Genomic DNA, 16,325 nt, shown 5'->3' with positions numbered 1-16,325 from the left:
AATAAATATTTGTTGTGCTGTCATCATACATTTATTGCCTGCAATATGCAGTATCTTTTTAACTGCTCAGATTTAGAAGGAAACAATAAAAACAATTAATAAACTATAAACGTACGGAATCATGTGATTTTCAATTTTCCTTTTTTTGTAGAATAGACTATCAGATCTTCGTCGTTCTAAGAAGTAAAAAAACCTTTGGCCTTCAAGTGTTAAATTGCCTTTATTGTATGAAATTCAAATTTTAGGCAAATTATTCATCAGAGTGATTAGTTTTCCAGTAGGCGTTTAAGAAACGTATGACTTCAATTGACCGTTTAACTTTCTAATCTTTCTTTTTGTCTTTTAGTCACCAATATTTTACTAAACAATTCCAATCGTTATAAACAACAAGTGTTGATGCCGCATTAAATTCATTTTTGATGAAGTTTTGAGAAGCAAAAAGCTTCCCATAAGGTTTGTTTTTCTGCATTTCAATTTATTTTTTTAAATCGATGGAAAATTATCAATTTAGAACCAGGAAAAATCATTCTAATAAAATTTTACTTTAAGAATAAAAAGCTAATACATACATATCTGAAATTTAAATATAAATTTGAATTACAAATTCTGGCTGGTTCATTAAGAATATGTGAACTTTATAAAGTCATATGAGATGTCTAATGCTGACCTCATTTTAAAATCTAAAGTAGTGCTATTTTCACTTGCGTTTACAACAAAATTCATGACTTATTGTAAAATAAGAATTCAGGTAAAGATTCTCTCTCGCGAGTTTTTTTTTCTTAATTTTCCACCATTCAAATATGAATTATAAACTTAAATTAATAACCTTTATTATGAAATTCAATAACAAAAATGTATATTTCGGGTCTTATTTTATTTAATTTTGTTTGAAATGCATCACATCAAACATTCATATTATGGATAACCATGAAAAAATACAAATACTGCCAAACAGAAATCGAACATGAAATATTCATAGTAAGAATTTAAACTTTAAAAAATCTTGTCAAAAGATTTCAGCTACAATAAATCGAAAAAAGAGATTACTTGTTATGACTTTTGCGTTTCCTATGAGTTTTTAGATCTAAAAAGGGACAAAAAAGTATTTATAAAAGCTGTTTCAATATGAAGGAATTGGTGTTGGCGATAGACATTTGAATTCATCTCCAGAACCCAAAATCTGCATTCAAAACTAAAACACAAGGAAACAAAATTCACATTTTCCTAGGTGCAAGGAACTTGGAAACTGATTTCGACTTATTTGGGAGCACTAAATGCAAAATTGTATTTTTTTTATCAGTTCTTGTTTCCGGTATAAATTTTTTAGGTTTATTGAAAAATTTGTGCACTTTTTAGCAAAAGTGCAAAATATGAATAAGATTAAAAAAAAATGTTTTAGCTCAAAGATCAATTTTCATGAAGACTGTGAGTAATTTAACATAAGAATAAATTAAAAAAGTAAGTATGTTTCCCCATTTTGTAAAAAAAAAGAAGATTATCTAGACGAAATCTGTTTTTTTTACGGGAATTTGTTACTTTTTGGCATTCTTCCTTCTAATCTGTATCGTTGAATGAATAAAGGATAATGAAAACATTTTACATATTTTTTTTTGTTCATCCTAAGTTAGTTACTTCATCAATTATCATTGATCGATTTCACTATAAACTGCTTAGTTTTAAAGTTACTTAATGCCAGAAAATAAGAAGGGAGAGCAAAAATCTGACAAATGAAAATCGAGTTAGGGATCAAAAATTTTCCAAAATCAGTTTGCCTCGGTTTCAATTATTCCCTTGTGAATTAAAATTATCCCCTTATGATTTCACTATTTTTTCGGCAACAAGGCAATCTATCATGCTAAACAGTCAAAAGATCTTTTAGTAATTAACCAACACTCCTGGATTTCAAGATCTACAGCAATTATTTATGTCACCGATACTACTTCAGCTCATCTACACAATAATATTTAAGTTTTAAGTTAAAATTAAGCTTAAGGTTTGATATTCTGAATTCGAAAGCTTAGCTATTTCAATTGGAAATTATTGAGACTCTTCACTAAAGAAAAGAATTACTTCTTCATTCCATTTTCTTATTATTATTTGAAAAAAATTAAGAATCATGTGTAGGTACCTACATGAACAATAAAAAAGACTAATTACTTTTTTTAGAATTTATTTGTTTGATTTGGAAAATGATTTGCTTCATTTGAAAAAAAAAAATACATTTATATCGAGAAATTCTATAAAGAGTACTTAAAGTGACAATTTTAAAATACCATATAAAGCTACAAATAAAAAGAAATATCAACATTTTTCCACAGAGGATACTAAAGATTCGCTGGATTTTTTATAGAAGGATGTGTAAGTTGTGTAGAAGGATATTGAAATGAGTATAAAGAGAAACTTTGAAAAGGTTTCACTATTCATCTCTTGTTTCTGAATACATGTTGTCCAGTGAAATTCATGGGGGAAGGAGGAGCAGGGTGCAGCTTATATTGTAGACTCATTTGCAACTGACAATACCCCCCCCCCCGCAACCCCTCCCCTTCCTTTCGATCACTCAAATTATCGTTTTTCACCAGATATTAACGTTCCTTTATATTGACTGATTTTTGAAAATTGGAAAATCACCCCCCCCAAGAGCCAACTCTAGGACCGCCCCTGACCATTGTGAATACTGAGTTTTCATGGTGTTTAAAAATCACTCTCCAGTTTGACAGTTCCATAGATTTCCGAATAATGTGTAACACAATTTTTAAAAATGTATGAAATAATTTATCAGTGCATAATTCCCTTCAAACTTCTTCTATATCAATCACAAATCCGATTGTTATTTCTCCAAATAATGGTTAAAACTTTGCATTTAATATTATAAAACTGATTGTTTTGTCTGAATTGTATATGGAAACAAGCCTGCATTTTTATGCGGATTAAAGCAATACTTAAAACAATCATTTATTTTGAAATACGTCAAATAAACTAATCTTGCAAAGTCCTTCTAAAGATCTTCTTACAACGGATATCTATTTGAATTGTTTTCAACTGGGATGCTAATTTTTATAAGGTACGAAAACGAGTTAACTTAGAATGCAACAGTCATTAAATATAAAAATGTGAAAACTAAAAAGACTAAGGACCTTGCATTCGCGTAGGATCAGAATCCGGAACCAGAACCAGTAACTAGGATCTGGGAATAGATTTCCTGCTAGGATAAGTGCTAAGGAACAAGAACAAATCCGAAATCAGGATCCGGGATCAGGAACAGAAAGCAGAAATAGACTGGTCCATCAAAAGACAGTTCAAATCAGGAGAAAGCAGTAGACAAGCGGTTGCCTTGTTTAACTCACTGAAAAAACAACAAATATATCTACAAAGATGAATGTTATACCGATGGCTCTTTAGCAAATGGCAAAATAGGCATTGGTGTTTTCCACCCAGGTGGGGAAAACATTTCGAGAAAATTACCAGAAGCCTATTCAATTTTCTCCACAGAGGCAGCAGCAATACTTTCAACAATTAATAACGTCGAAACACCAACGGCTTTCTACACCGGCTCAGCGAGTGTTTTAATGGCACTAGAATCCGAAATTAAACACCCACTGATACAAAAAATTCAGAAGCATGAAAACTTGAAACATGTTGTCTTCATTTTGGTCCCAAGTCATAGCGGCATAGCAGGAAACGAAATAGCGGACCGATTGGCAAATGCAGGAAGAGACGCAGAAATCTTATCAATAGGAATACCAAAAAATGACGCAATGAAGTGGATAAAATTAAAAATTTGGGAAATACATACATCTACATGGAGAAACAACACAACGAACAAGTTAAGAGAAGTAAAAATGGCGACCTGCAAATGGAGAGATACGGAAAACAAGAAAGACCAGCGCATCCTGACAAGGCTGAGAATAGGTCACACGAAGATGACACACGATTATCTTTTGAAGAAAGAAGACCCTCCAGTGTGCAATACTTGTAACGTGATTTTAACAGTGAAACACATTCTACTAGAGTGCATAAAAAACAACACACAAAGAAGTAATTTATTGCAAGGAACAACATTGCAATCAGTGCTACAAAACAAAAAAAGCGATGAAAAGAAAGTGCTAGAGTTCATAAGAAAGTGTGATTTGAGTGATATTTGATGTACAAATGGGAGGGTGAAAACGTATCGTTAATCCCTCGATAAATAAAGCATACAAAAAAAAAAGATAGCAGAATGCTGAATCTATATATATAAAAAGCAATTATCTGTATGTTTGTTTGTTTGTTTGTTTGTTTGTCCTCTATAGACTCAGCCGTCTTAAGAGCTAGAGATCTGAAATTTGGCATGGATGCTCATTAGGACCAGGAATGATGAAAAATGTTTTTAGATTTTTGGACGACCCCTTCTGAAGGGGGTCGTCCATACAAGACAAATATTGTTTTCACGTTATTGACGTTATTTTCCATCGGATTGTAATGAAAATTTGCACATGAGTGTTTTGAGAGACGAGCAATCGATTACAGTTATCAAGTTTAGGGCCAGGGGTCGGCCAAAGGGGTCGTCCATATCCACTGATTAATGTTTTTGCGATATTGGCGTTATTATAGATCGTATTGTGATGAAAATTTGCACATGAGTGTTTTGAAAGACGAGCAATCGATTACAGTTATCAAATTTAGGGTTAGGGGTCGGCAAAAGGGGTCGTCCATATCCACTGATTAATGTTTTTGCGATATTGGCTTTATTTTACATAGGATTGTGATGAAAATTTGCACATGAGTGTTTTGAGAGACGTGCAATCGGTTACAGTTATCAAATTTAGGGTAAGGGGTCGGCAAAAGGGGTCGTCCATATCCACTGATTAATGGTTTTGCGATATTGGCGTTATTATACACCGGATTGTGATGCAAATTTGCACATGAGTGTTTTGAGAGACGAGCAATCGATTACAGTTATCAAATTTAGGGTTAGGGGTCGGCAAAAGGGGTCGTCCATATCCACTGATTAATGTTTTTGCGATATTGGCGTTATTATAGATCGTATTGTGATGAAAATTAGCACATGAGTGATTTGAGGGACGAGCAATCGATTTCAAGTTTCGAATTGCGGATCAGAAGTTGGCTGAAGGAGTCGTGCATACCCAACTTTAATGTTTTTGCGATTTTTACGTTATTCTACATTGGATTGAGATGAAAATTTCCGCATGGGAGTTTTGAGGGACGCTCTTTTGCTTTCAGGTTTCAAATCTTGACTCAGGGTCGGCAAATGGGGTTATTATCTGTTCACTGATTTTACGATATTCTCTTGATTGAGCATAGAATTGTAATGAAGATTGACACATGTGAGGTTAACAGAAAAGATAATTGATTTCAGATGTCAAGTTTTGAATCGTGGTCAAAAAAACACCGTCCATGTTAGCTGCTCACTGTTTTCGTGATATTGTCGTGATCATGCATCGGATTGAGATGAAAATGTTCAGATGAGGGTTATAAACTATGAGCAATTGATTCCAGGTAGCATGTTCCGTATCAAGGGTCGGCGAAAAGGGCGTCTGTATTCACTGTTCACTGTTTTCAAGTTCCTGACGTTATTTTACATATAATTTGAAAAGAAAAAACGGCAAAAGGGAGTTTTGAGGAACATAAAAGTGGTTTCAATTATCGAATTTCGGGCCATGGGACAAAAAAAGTGGGTTTCATTGAAAGTTAAGTGTTTTGTGAATAATTTTGTTGGAGGCAGTTAATTGATACCAATTTAAGTGTGAAGCTCCAGCAAAAGAGTCGTGCACATAAACAAATAGTACATGTTTCTGTCATAATGTCTAGATTTTGCAACCGATCGAGAAGAAAACACTCTCACATAAATTTTAATAAAAAGCCAATCAACCGTTTAATTTGAATTTCAAGTAATAGTAATAGTAGCGACTTTAAACACTGTTGAATTTTTTCCCCAAAATTGTCGAAAGAATGTTTCGAATTCAATTTCTAAACTCATTTTGACGTACCAATGATTTAAAGCGAAACGAAGTTCGTACGGGATCAGCTAGTCAAAAATAAAAATCCATGAATTAAAAAGAAATCACTATGAAAGATAGGAATCAAAGCCCCAGAACCGTGAACAGGATTAGAATCTGCGTTATTCTTCGTGAGGGATATGTTAGTTATGTATGTTTGACATGAATTTATCGGCTTTTTTGATGAAAGTTATGTTCTTTTAGTAAGAACATTCTAAACTATGAAAATTACAGGCGGATAGAAAATTAGAAGAATTGAATAGATGTTGAAATTGACCGAGTAGAATTTGATAAGAAGCATTTTCATTATATTTCAAGTATCACAGATTAAGCCAACTAGCATTAGAAATTTTTTATTATTATTTTATTATGGTTTATTTTGTGCAGTTTGTTTTATAACTGTTTTAACTGGTCAAAAGAAATGCTTAAATTCTTGATTCAACCATTGATCATCAGGTTGTTCTGAAAACGCTAACACAGCTTTAACAAAATATACCGTTTATGTCGTTTTGAAGGCGTTCAAAATGCTCTACTAAAACTAAAATAAAACATAAACTTGGACTTAAACTTTTTTCGCAAAAAAAAAAACAAAACAAATTCCAAGTACAGTTTGACATAACTAGTTGGAATCGGATACAATAAAATTCATCAAGTTTTAAATAGGATAAAACAAGATAAATTTAAAAAAAGACATGGAATATCAACACATAACAAACCTAAACAAGATTAAACATGACAAAACTAGATCATTGTTAATAAAACTGGATTCAACAAGAGCAAATAAGAAAAAAAAACAATCTAAACACTAAGATAAAACCATATTGATGAGATTAAATCTGTTTGAACAGGCAAACATGGTAAAAAAAAAAACAAATGAAAACATAATGTATGTACAGAAAACAAACAAAACCAAAATTTTATAGTTTGAACTAAACATATTACGACATTTAGAAACATTTAAAAAAAAATCAATTAAAAATTTTATTTAAAAACATTTGCATTCAAAAGTTCATGGCAGCCATCATTTTGCATCGACCTCAACTTTGTGTCCAATCTTTTCCTTTATCATTTTTACCCTACCATTATCTTGTTTTTTAATTTTTTTTTACCTTTTCTGTTGTTTAATTTTTGTTTTTCCTAGATCATTTTTTTTAATGTTTTTTTCCTTGCTTTGTTTTATTTTTTCTTCTTACGTATCTTAATATTGTTGTATTTAATATTGTTTTATCATTGAACTCGATTTATCGAGATCGTTTGAAGTGCGTGTAAAACCCCGCTCTCAAAAAACTGGGCTCGCTATACATGGTAATTCTCTTTCTCAGTTTCTCATATATAGTTAGCTAGCAAATAGATTCTGTCTATCAACCTTTCTTTCAAATTTCCATTAAAAAATAAAATTCTCACTAGTTTTTATTCCGCCGATCATGCCATTAAAATTATAATCATTTATTGCACTAGTGATAAGCAACTTACTCAGAAATGATGAACTCGTCATACGCGTGTAATTAAAAAAGGGAACGTCAAAATTCCAGCTTTTTATATTGCTTTAATAAAACCTTAATAAAACCATTTCTATGACTATAAGAAAGCTACCCAACCTGATGCTTAATTGACAAACGCCATGTTGGTTGCAAACTCGAAAGGCGAATGATGATGGATTCTCAATATCAAGTATTGGAAAATATTTTTTCATGATTTTTTTTTATCAATTCCATTGTTTTCGCGATGTCATAATGTCATGTATTACAATTATATTTTTTGAAAAATTTTTGTACGCATTTCATTAATTCTACTTTTGTTCGCAAATATGTTGTACTACATATTTGAAAGGTTTGACCAGGTGAATTTTTAAGTTACTATTTCATACACATATTATCTAAAATTGGCATTAACCCTAATCCGCTCTTGAGTGTCAATATGACACTTTTGGAAGTTAGGCGGCTTTTAACTTCATTCGGGTGCATCCAAATAAAACAATTTCTTGGGAGACCCTCAATGAATTCTTGGAATCTTTAATTTTACATCATTATTTTTTTATGGACGCACCCTGAAAGCTCAGGAATAAACATCCCTCATCAGACCTTGCGTGTCAATTTGACACTCCTCGCTTAAACTACTATATGTCTTTTGTTTCTCAAACGTTTTTTACAAAATTCGTAGTTTTTGAAAACTCGTGATGTAGCTCTAATATTTTATTCATACAATATTCAGCTCAAACACTTCAATTTTAGTTCAAAGTCTAAAAAAAACAGAAAATCAGAACAAAAAAAAATTGAGAGTAGCTACAAAATGCTCAGAAAAAATCACTTTGTATCCAAAGTAGCTTAAGTTAGGAATTATACGTTGCACATATGTATTTATTTTTTGGAATTTTTTGTATCATGAACACAAAAAAAAATTAAAAATGTGATGTAAAACCCGTTCTTTCTAATCAATTAACCGTCGCAATTGTTTAAGTCTCATCAGAAAAATTTTGATAAGAGAATTGAATATTTGGCGTTAATTGGCACATTTTTGAATTTTAAGATTTTCATAATACGAAACACAGAATTTTTGACGTACTTTCGAAGGTAGCTGTTTTTCGAGCTTTCTGACCATTTGCAATTTTTTTCAGATGTTCTTGCACCAAAACTCAAGTTTGCACTGAATGTCGAGTATAGTATTTTTGCTAAATTTCCGCAATAAATTTATGTTTACCAGAAAGCCAATTTCATACCGAATCTAGTGTTGTTATAAAATTAGCGCTGAGATTCTTACAAAAATATGATATACAAATCTTTTTTTCCGAAGCATGTTTTTCGGATTTTATCTCTTAGGCTTTGAATCAGAAAACTGAAATTTTGCAGCTGAATATTGTCTGAATAACATATTTGAGCTACATCGCGAGGTTTCCGAAACTATTGAATTTGTAAAAATTGGTTGAGAAACAAGAGAGAGATATATTGGTTTTGATCAGGAGTGTCAAATTGACACTCCAGGGAGTGTAACGGGTGAAGATGAGAGTTAAAAAAGAGGCTTAGAATATACTTTAAAAATAACTTTTTTGTTATTGATTTTACCCAATAATTCTTATGAATGCTATCATCAACCATCATGGTGGCTGGGAAAAAATTTAAATACTTGGAGAACTCACGGAATAAAAACAAAAAAAAAATACTGACATGTTTTATAGAGCTTTAATAAGACTTTGGTTCTAAATATTTTACAAAAAAAAAACGATTTTGTCAGATATATCATGACAACAAATAGCCAAATCAAGGCTATTTTAGAGTTCTGGTGATGTATAGATTGCGCTCTTCCGGCTTGTAATATAGCTCAGTTAGCAAGAAAGTTGCTTCCTGAGCGAATGTCCGTGAGTTCGAGCCAAAGAGTAAACATCGATCCAGTCTTCGGAAAATCAATCAAAACAAACACTCAGGATGCGTTTCCTGTTGGAAACATTCAGATTGTATAATGGGATAGCGCCTCTCGCAACTGCTTCGCCTGGCTGGTATGCAATCTCGATCAGCGCTCCTATCAGCTATGCAAACCGAGTCGCATCATTCAGAATCATCGGTTTAGCAAACATCGCATATCGGAGATGAGTGAGATACAAACTGATCCATTCTGAATGTAGCTCACTCAGTATCTGCCTGAATTATATGAAATTCAAAATTATTTTTTGCAGGACGAGAAAAATCAAACAGTTGTGCGGGACACCATAAATTCTCAGTAGTTTTAACGTGACAGACGACAGTTTAATAAGAGAACTTGTAAAATTTGAAAAACATGACGAAAGTGAATATCTTTCCCTCACAAACACAACTTCAATTTGATTTTGATCATACTGATGTTAAAAAACGTTATAACAACAAATAAATTTATTAATTTGCTATATATCAAATCAAACAAAATACGCTAATGATCGGCTTCATGTATCACTCACTCACTGCCTGATCCATTCACTCCTGATCGAAGACCAACAAGATTCGCCATATGCATTGCGCATTGGTGAGATTCCAATTTGATGATGGTGCTGCACTGTTTTGACAGCAAGCATCGTACGAGGTGATCTGTATTTTAGCGATGAATTGAACGATCGATGATCGGGTAGGTCCAGTAGCAATCAATAACGAAACCCGACCGTTGTACGTTCAGTTGCGAAGTGCAATCAGAAACATTCATTGAAAATGAGTGATATTCGGAACACTGCATCGATCACAGTTGTACCGGATAAGTTTTTCAATAACTGTCCGCCAACTGCATCGTTGATATAAGTCGCGAATGGCATAAAGATGAGAGACTTTAATCGAAACAAAAACAAAAATGCGCTTTTCATGAAGATTAATGCTATTTTCCTAACGATGTTGCGCTGACCGCAATAAAGCAAATCAATTTGTTTCTCATGGATCGACTATTTTGAAGTGGTGCAGTCATATAGCGTTGAACCGGACATCGGAATCAGGATCTGGATCCAATTTACAAAATCAGGATTTAGTTCAAAACCCAGGATCAAGTTTCAAAATTGTTATCTGGTTCCAGAGTCTTAAAGCAAGATCTATGTTAAGGATCAGCTAAGTGATCCAGAATCAAGATCCGTTATCGGGACTCGATTTCAAGACCAAGATCAACATCAAGGACCTGAAATCATGATTCAGAATCGAGATCCAGCATCAGGATCCAGAATGAGGATTATGATCGGGAATTCAGGATAAATGTTCAGATTCGAAATCAGGGTCTAGGATCAGGTTAAGATCCTTATCCAGAATACCTGATTCGAACCTGATCTTGAACACTGAGATCAAAATCGGCAGATGAATCTTGGATTAGATTTTGGATCAAGATCTTGGGATCAGAATCCATCATTTATATTCAATATAAGGGTCACGAGCCTGAATCCAGGATTAAGTTTTAGGATTAGATCAGGATCGGAATCAAGCATCAAGATCCAGATATGAATCAGAAATCAGAATCGCATATTAGGATCATAATTCAAAATCAAAGGACAGCAATTAGGATCCACGGTCAATAACTTGATTAAGGCTCCATAAGCTGTAAACAAGATCATGATCCAGGAGAAGGATCCATGCAAATGATCCAGAATCTTAGATCAGTATATGAATCTACATTAGCATTTGGGATCATGGGTAAAGTTGAAAAATCCCGGTAAAGCATCGGGATTCAGTATCCAGTACTAGCAACCTAAATCAGGATCAGAACCTGGGATCAAGATCCAGGACTGATATCAGGATCCGCTATCAACGTTTCGGATCCATAATCGAATCCCCAAGCTACGCCTTACGAGACACAGACTCAAATACATACTAGGTTGATGATCGGAACGGAAGGTGACCAACCCACAATTCGCCCAATATTTTTTGTATCATATTTGTTAATCGGTTTTATCTTGTTACTTTCCACTCATGTGAAAATATTTCAGCTGTTTTGGGCATTTGATTGGTTCTGCTCGTTGTAGAATGTAGTTTCAGTTATATTTGTTTGAGTCTTCTTAGGATGTCTGAATTTTATTAAGCCTCAGTGTTCAAGAGGAAAGACATTGTCTCACGACAAAATATTTTCAATCCATGATATCTTTAGATTCACCTAATAAAGTATGTTTAAGATAAAAATTAAGTTTATTTCAAGAAATGTCTTTGTGCAGATTTCGATTCATAACTGAACAGAATATTTACTCAAATATCTGTTTCTGGCCTCGTTTCGTCCAAAATTCCAATTGACAATGTAGCAAATGCACTTTCGAAAGGTAAATCAATTCAAAAGCTTTATCTTCGATCGCAATCAGAATTTAAACCAAGCCCAGGCTCTGTTCTCTGCACAGAATGTCCCCTAGAGCGGTCGCACTCGGCCAGTTTCGAAATCCAAAGAACCGAGGCGTTCGAGTGAAAAGAACAAACAGTGGCCATATCTCGTCGGAATTGATTTGCACCCCTTGCTCCCAATGCTAATATCCGCATCTTTCGCCACCTTCTAATCATCGTCGTCGTCGTCATCGTCGATGGCAGCTTAAAGCGACACACATACAGCAGCCAGCTCTAGGAAGCACACGCATTTCCGTTTCTGTCCAGCTAAACGCCTAATCAAGCCCTAAGCGAAGAGTTATCCTTATTAATCCCAAGAGAAATGGCAAGAGCTTAGGCCTCGGCTCCCCAAAACGGGAGTTCAACAGGCCCCCGAAGGGCATTTGATTGCACCTAGAGTATCGTAGAAACGATTCTTGATGACTTGGCCCACCACTACTCTTCTTACCACCACCTGCCATTATTTGGCGACCGTCAAAAACATCCTCTTCACGAGCCTCTGTTCAAATGTTCGATTTCTAACACCATCATTGCCCGGTGGACTCCGGCAATGATTCGTCAAAATCGCAATATCTATATTCGATGTGGCCGACAGTCGAATCTCGCCTTAGATGTCTTCGGATTCGACAACTCAACACGTGCTATCACACGGATGCAGACACAACCCCAACCCACGTTCAAATAACTGGCAGCAGCAGCAGCGAGCAGAAGCAGTTTCGAATTCAAAATGGTATAATTATTGGCAATCAGGGAGCCAGCTTCTTGTCCGGGAGCATCGCCTCCAGGGGTGTTCGGTCAAGCTTTCGAACCGAGCATATCACACTCTCGATGTGGGAGGTCGCTTTGGAAGCTTCCTGCATTATTGAAACAAATCAATTCATTGGGGGAGGCCAATTGTCACCATTCGGAAACATCATCATCGCCATCGTCTCGTCTCAAATGTTTGAAGTGCAGCTTGGAGGACGTCGTTCGTCTTTGTATGGCATCGGGAATTTTCGAATTCTTGGGAATTGATTTTTCTGTGTTTTTCATTTTCATACAAATTTTAGTAAAGAAATTGGCAAAAACTAAACAATCAATAATTTGAGCCTTTTTTGAAAAATTTAGCGTTTTAATTAATTTTAAGTTGTTATTATTATTATTAATATTTATTAAAGACCCTTCAACAATCGTCATTCGGGTTAAAATTTTAAGTTAATCTTAAGAAAAATGGTCTACGAAAAAAGAAGAAAAATATCTACTCGATAAAAATAATACGGTCTTTTGAGAAAAAAAACACTTTTTGCAGTTCACCCATCCAAAGCTAGTCGCGAAGTATCCGTTTTGGAGAAATTAATTAGATTATTAGATTCGTTTTTAAGGTTATTAACTCTAGTTTTTCAATATTTCAAAATTAAGTTAATTTATTTTACCAGTTTTCTGTAGTTGGAAACGAATGAAAAAAAATCCCAAAAAACAATTTTATATTTTAATTGGTTGAGATTTCTGACAGCTTTGCAGTATTCAAGTGATTCTTTCATGTTCGAAATTGTAAAGAATACATCTGTCCGATGAATTATTTTCCGTTTGAAAAAAAAATCTAACTTAAAAAATATCATCACATTTTGGCTTTGCTTGACTGTATCTGATATTTCAATTAACCGATTTTCTAAACCAAAATTTTAGTTTTTTCTCATTTTTTTTTAAATCTCCGTTCTTCAGTAAATTGCAATGATGATTATGGTGCTTTGAATTTGCGTTTCGGGTCATATTGACCCGACCAGCTTTGGAAGGAGAAAATGCAAGTAAAGTATGAATATTGAATAATTTTAATCCGAGAAAAATCCGGACAAATTTGATCAAAACTCAGAAATTACTCAACAATAAAAAACAAATTGAAGAAATATTTTGTTCATCAAAATTCATCAGCATATTTTAAATCGTGTTTAAGGCTTCGAAAAAAAACCTTTCATGATTTTTTTTAACTTGTTCAGAAAATTTCGTCTTGAAGGCCTAAGTAAAAATTTTTACAAACAATTTGATTTTTTATTTCTTAATTGGATAGTAAAGTGAATAAAACCGGGCTAAATTCGGGCATTTTTTAATGAAACCGGGACAACTGGGCCAAACCAAACTTTTCTAAAATTTTGTTTTAAAACTTCTCAAGTTACATCAAACTCAATTCATCTAAGAAAAAAAAATTAAAAAAAATGTAATCAATATCTTCCATTTTCAATAGAAAATTTCAATCCAACTATTAATTAAGCTAAAAATTTGATCTTTCGTCTTCTGATTTGGCTTTTCACAATTTATAATTCCGATCGTGCTAAACGTATCTTAACTAACATATTATTTATGAAATAAAATAAACCTATACAATTTCGAGAAATTAAATACATAAATACATCAAACAACTCTCTCAAAACAATATTCAATTCTTTTTACAATATATATCAGAAAATGTTATATCACATAAATGTCAAATTTCTAATTTTGTGACTTTATCATACCTAATTATCAAATTTGTTATTTTTCATGAATTTTGTTTTATTTTACTTTTTATTTATTTTTTAATATTTTTGTCATTTTGAAAGTTTAAAATATTTTTGAAATTTTTTGAAAATTTTGTAACTTTAGAAATTTTTATAATTTTTGTTATTTTGTCATTTTTGAAATTTTTGTAATTTTTGTAATTTTTATTATTTTTGTTATTTTTGTAATTTTTTTTAACTTTTGTAATTGTTGTAATTTTTTAAATTTTTGTAATTTTTGTAATTTTTGTAAATTTTGTCATTTTTGTTATTTTTGTTATTTTATATTTTTTGTAATTTTTGTCATTTTTGTCATTTTCGTCATTTTTGTCATTTTTGTCATTTTTGTCATTTTTGTCATTTTTGTCATTTTTGTCATTTTTGTCATTTTTGTCATTTTTGTCATTTTTGTCATTTTTGTCATTTTTGTCATTTTTGTCATTTTTGTCATTTTTGTCATTTTTGTCATTTTTGTCATTTTTGTCATTTTTGTCATTTTTGTCATTTTTGTCATTTTTGTCATTTTTGTCATTTTTGTCATTTTTGTCATTTTTGTCATTTTTGTCATTTTTGTCATTTTTGTCATTTTTGTCATTTTTGTCATTTTTGTCATTTTTGTCATTTTTGTCATTTTTGTCATTTTTGTCATTTTTGTCATTTTTGTCATTTTTGTCATTTTTGTCATTTTTGTCATTTTTGTCATTTTTGTCATTTTTGTCATTTTTGTCATTTTTGTCATTTTTGTCATTTTTGTCATTTTTGTCATTTTTGTCATTTTTGTCATTTTTGTCATTTTTGTCATTTTTGTCATTTTTGTCATTTTTGTCATTTTTGTCATTTTTGTCATTTTTGTCATTTTTGTCATTTTTGTCATTTTTGTCATTTTTGTCATTTTTGTCATTTTTGTCATTTTTATCATTTTTGTCATTTTTGTCATTTTTGTCATTTTTGTCATTATTGTCATTATTGTCATTTTTGTCATTTTTGTCATTTTTGTCATTTTTGTCATTTTTGTCATTTTTGTCATTTTTGTCATTTTTGTCATTTTTGTCATTTTTGTCATTTTTGTCATTTTTGTCATTTTTGTCATTTTTGTCATTTTTGTCATTTTTGTCATTTTTGTCATTTTTGTCATTTTTGTCATTTTTGTCATTTTTGTCATTTTTGTCATTTTGTCATTTTTGTCATTTTTGTCATTTTTGTCATTTTTGTCATTTTTGTCATTTTTGTCATTTTTGTCATTTTTGTCATTTTTGTCATTTTTGTCATTTTTGTCATTTTTGTCATTTTTGTCATTTTTGTCATTTTTGTCATTTTTGTCATTTTTGTCATTTTTGTCATTTTTGTCATTTTTGTCATTTTTGTCATTTTTGTCATTTTTGTCATTTTTGTCATTTTTGTCATTTTTGTCATTTTTGTCATTTTTGTCATTTTTGTCATTTTTGTCATTTTTGTCATTTTTGTCATTTTTGTCATTTTTGTCATTTTTGTCATTTTTGTCATTTTTGTCATTTTTGTCATTTTTGTCATTTTTGTCATTTTTGTCATTTTTGTCATTTTTGTCATTTTTGTCATTTTTGTCATTTTTGTCATTTTTGTCATTTTTGTCATTTTTGTCATTTTTGTCTTTTGTGTCATTTTTGTCATTTTTGTCATTTTTGTCATTTTTGTCATTTTTGTCATTTTTGTCATTTTTGTCATTTTTGTCATTTTTGTCATTTTTGTCATTTTTGTCATTTTTATCATTTTTGTCATTTTTGTCATTTTTGTCATTTTTGTCATTTTTGTCATTTTTGTCATTTTTGTCATTTTTGTCATTTTTGTCATTTTTGTCATTTTTGTCATTTTTGTCATTTTTGTCATTTTTGTCATTTTTGTCATTTTTGTCATTTTTGTCATTTTTGTCATTTTTGTCATTTTTGTCATTTTTGTCATTTTTGTCATTTTTGTCATTTTTGTCATTTTTGTCATTTTTGTCATTTTTGTCATTTTTGTCATTTTTGTCATTTTTGTCATTTTTG

This window comes from Uranotaenia lowii, chromosome 3, assembly GCF_029784155.1.
Source record: "Uranotaenia lowii strain MFRU-FL chromosome 3, ASM2978415v1, whole genome shotgun sequence".
Lineage (NCBI taxonomy): Eukaryota > Metazoa > Arthropoda > Insecta > Diptera > Culicidae > Uranotaenia > Uranotaenia lowii.
The sequence above is the reverse complement of the archived record's forward strand: the minus strand, read 5'-3'. Positions refer to the sequence as shown.